Source organism: Hevea brasiliensis, chromosome 10 (assembly GCF_030052815.1).
Source record: "Hevea brasiliensis isolate MT/VB/25A 57/8 chromosome 10, ASM3005281v1, whole genome shotgun sequence".
Taxonomy (NCBI): domain Eukaryota; kingdom Viridiplantae; phylum Streptophyta; class Magnoliopsida; order Malpighiales; family Euphorbiaceae; genus Hevea; species Hevea brasiliensis.
Genome location: NC_079502.1, coordinates 14,907,528 through 14,911,656, shown reverse-complemented (window position 1 = coordinate 14,911,656; position 4,129 = coordinate 14,907,528). Strand labels below are relative to the sequence as shown.

The 4,129-nt window shown below is 37.9% G+C and overlaps 1 non-coding gene across 1 annotated transcript; it reads left to right on the top strand.

The window, feature by feature from the left end:
• Nucleotides 1–3,418: 3,418 nt before the first annotated feature.
• Nucleotides 3,419–3,525, top strand: LOC131170000 (small nucleolar RNA R71). Its single transcript, XR_009140944.1, has one exon. It is a non-coding gene; the product is annotated as a small nucleolar RNA R71 (small nucleolar RNA).
• Nucleotides 3,526–4,129: the final 604 nt, after the last annotated feature.

Here is a 4,129-nt window from a genome sequence, read left to right as displayed (position 1 = left end):
CAGCCACCACATTCTCAACATCCTTTTTATCTCTTATTTCCAAATCAAATTCTTGAAGTAATAAAATCCATCTAATCAACCTAGATTTAGCTTCTTTCTTGCTCATTAAATACTTTATTGCTGCATGATCAGTGAAAACAATTACCTTTGAGTTGACCAAATAAGAACGGAATTTATTAAGTGCAAATACTACCGCAAGGAACTCCTTTTCAGTTGTAGCATAATTGACTTGGGCTTCATCAAGGGTTCGGCTTGCATAGTAAATGGCATAAGGTTTTCTATCTTTTCGCTGGCCAAGGATACTCCAACAAAGAAACTCGCTTGCATCACACATAATTTCGAATGGCAAAGTCCAATCCGGGGGTTGCATGATAGGAGCTGTTGTTAAGGCCGTCTTTAACCTGCAAAAAGCAACCATACAATCTTGATTAAAATCAAATTTAACATCATGATTCAAAAGATTTGTTAAGGGTTTAGCAAGTTTAGAAAAATCTTGAATAAATCGCCAGAAAACCCAAGATGTCCAAGGAAACTCCGCACTCCTTTGACAAAGGGTTGGAGGGCATTTTTCAATAATTTCTATTTTAGCTCTATCCACTTCCATTCCCCTATTTGAGATTAAATGCCCTAAAACGATTCCCTCTTGGACCATAAAGTGGCATTTCTCCCAATTCAACACCAAATCATTATCAGCACATCTCTGCAAGATTTTAGACAAATTAGTCAAGCATGAATCAAAATTAGTACCATAAACTGAAAAGTCATCCATGAAGACCTCCATAATTTCTTCAATAAAATCAGAAAAAATGGCCATCATGCACCTTTGAAATGTGCCAGGCGCATTACACAATCCGAATGGCATCCTTCGATAGGCAAAGGTGCCATAGGGACAGTAAAGGTAGTTTTCTTGATCATGGATGTATTGGAATTTGAAAGAAACCGAATATCCATCTAAGTAACAAAAGAATGAATGCTTGGCTAATCTCTAACATTTGATCCATAAAAGGAAGGGGAAAATGGTCTTTTCTTGTGGCATTGTTCAACTTCCTATAGTCTATGCACATTCTCCAACCTGTAACAGTTCTAGTGGGTATCAATTCATTATTCTCATTTTTAACAACTGTCACCCCACCTTTCTTTGGTACAACATGCACAGGACTCACCCACTCACTGTCAGAAATGGGGTAAATAATTCCAGCAGCTAGTAATTTTAGGATTTCCTTTTTCACAACATCCTTCATTGTAGGAGTCAATCTTCTTTGGTGTTCAATGGAAGGTTTACTATTTGGCTCAAGGAAAATCCTATGCATACAAACTGTTGGACTAATTCCCTTTATATCATCAATTGCATAACCCAAAACTCTTATATATTCTCTCAAAACTCTCAACAATTTTTCTTTCTCAATATCAGTCAAACATGCATTAATTATAACAGGATATGTTTCATTTGGTCCAAGAAAAGCATACCTGAGGTTGGAAGGAAGAGGTTTAAGATCTACCTTTGGGGCATCCTCTACCTTTAATGATGGTGGTTTAATCTCTAAATTTTGCACTTCTTCAAGTTGAAAAATTGTGGCTTCAGGATGTGGTGGAGAACTCTCCAAGTGTTGTGCAAAAGCAGCTATGTTGTGATTATCATCATCAATGCTCCCACCATGGACTAAGCAATTTTCAAGTGGGTCTTGTGGATAGCTTTGTCTGAAATGCTCTTGAACAATCTCATCAATAATGTCTACCCGCAAACAAGACTCAAGTTCTTCATGTTTCCTTTTCATGGCTGGATTAATGTTGAATATCATTTGATCATCTCCCACTCTAAGTGTCAATTGCTCACCCTTTACATCAATTAATGCACCACCTGTTGCCAAAAAGGGTCTTCCCAATAAGATAGGAACTTTTGTGTCTTCTTCCATATCTAAAATGACAAAATCCACCGGAATGTAGAATTTCCCAACCTTGATAGGCACATTTTCAAGAATGCCTTCCGGATACTTAATTGAACGGTCAGCTAATGAAAGATACATGTTTGTGGGCTTCAATTCTCCCATATTCAACTTCTCATATATTGAAAGAGGCATTAGGCTGACGCTAGCTCCAAGGTCACATAAAGCATTTGCCACACAATTATCACCAATATGACAAGGGATGGAAAACACACCCGGATCTTTGAGTTTGGGAGGTAACTTTTTCTGAATTATAGCACTGCATTGCTCTCCCAAGTTGATGGTGTCATAATCTTCTAGCCTTCTCTTGTTGGAAAGAATCTCCTTCAAAAACTTGGCATAACTTGGCATTTGGGATAGTGCCTCAGTGAATGGCACATTGATATACAATTTCTTTAGCACTTCAAGGAACTTGCCAAATTGTTTGTCTAGTTTATGCTTGATGAATCTTTGAGGGTAGGGAAGGGTGGGCTTGTAAGGTTCAGGTGGGATGTATGGTTTCTCTCCTTCATCTTGCTCACTTTTGCTTTCTTCTTCTTTTTCATTTTTCTTGCTCTCAACTGAATTTTCTTCTTTTGTGCTCTCTTTTTCTTCTCTCTTATTTTCACTCTCTTGACCAACTTTTTTACCACTTCTCAAGGTTACAACCTTACATTGTTCATGATTGGCTAGGTAGTTTCCCATAGGAATTGCTTCCTGATGAGCTTGCTTGTTGCGCCAATTGAGTCTCCAACATGCAGTTGTAGACTTGTAATTGATCCATGGTTTGTCTCATGTGTTGCATTTCTTCCTCCAATTTGCTATTCATTTTGCTTTGTTCAGCAAAAAATTTCTCCATCATGCTCTCCAAGGTTGGCTTCGGTTCATGAGGTGGAAGGGATTGTTGTGCTCTTGCTTGATATTCAGGTTGTGGTTGCCTTGTGGGCTGAAATTGAGGCTGAAATTGAGGTCTATTCTGCTGCACATACTGCTGGTTATGAGGATAATTTGAGCTTTGACTTTGTTGAGCAAAAGTTGCTTGTGGTCTCCATGTTGAGTTGTTCACATTAGAGTAAGCATTTCCCATAGGTTTCTGTTGATAACCTCCTGCATAAGCAGCTTGCTCCTGCAAATAATCATCACCATAAGAAGAGTAATCAACTCCACAACTTTGAGTTCCATCTGTGAAGGCAACTTGTTGCATAGTTGTAGGAGTTGAGTTTGTTGCCTTTGTGCAAAAATCACTAAGAAGCTGAGTCAACTGATCAAATCTTGCATTCATGTAGCTAACTGAGTCTAGTTCATAGATCACAGCTTTCTTTGGCTCAAGTACTCTAGGATTTCCCCATAAATGGGTATTATGAGCAATCTTCTCTAATAGATCATAGCATTCTTCACTTGTCATTCTCATGAAATCTCCTCCTGCTTGTGAATCAATTGTGTTTCTTATGGTCGAGTAACTCGTGTAGAAATTCTGAACAATCATCCATTTCGGTATTTCATGATGAGGACATTGCCTTTCAAGCTCCTTAAATCTCATCCAAGATTCATACAAAGTTTCATCATCCCTTGGTTTAAAAGCTACCATCAAATTCCTCAAATGAGTAGTTTTCCCAGGTGGGAAAAATTGAGATAGAAAAGCTTGAGATAGCTGCTCCCAAGTAGCTATAATAGCTTGTGGAAGTGAATCATACCACTCCAATGCTGAATCCCGAAGAGAGAATGGAAATAAGGTGAGCCGAATAACTTCATCAGAAACTCCAGGTTGTCTTTGTGTACCACATATCATCAAAAATTTCTTCAAATGAGAATGAGGATTTTCAAGTGGGTTACCTCCAAATTGTGAATTCTGAACCATTTGAATAAGACCAGTTTTTAATTCAAATTGATTAGCTCCAATAATAGGTCTGTTATCTCTCACATCAGTACATCTAGGAAAAGCATAGTCTAACATGGATCTTCTTTGAGGATCATTTTGATTAACCACAGCATTTTGCCCGTTTTGCTCATCTCCTCCATTGTTTCCACCAATAGCTCTATTTTGATTCTCCATATTTTCAATTGTCACCTCTTGCTCAAATCTTTGTTGTTCTTCTTTTTCTGCTTCTTTTCTTCTCTTGTATTCCTTTTTGTTAGCTCGACAGAATTTTTCAATTTCAGGATTGAACAACAATTCAGTGTCACTTGTGCTTTTCGATCGTCTCATA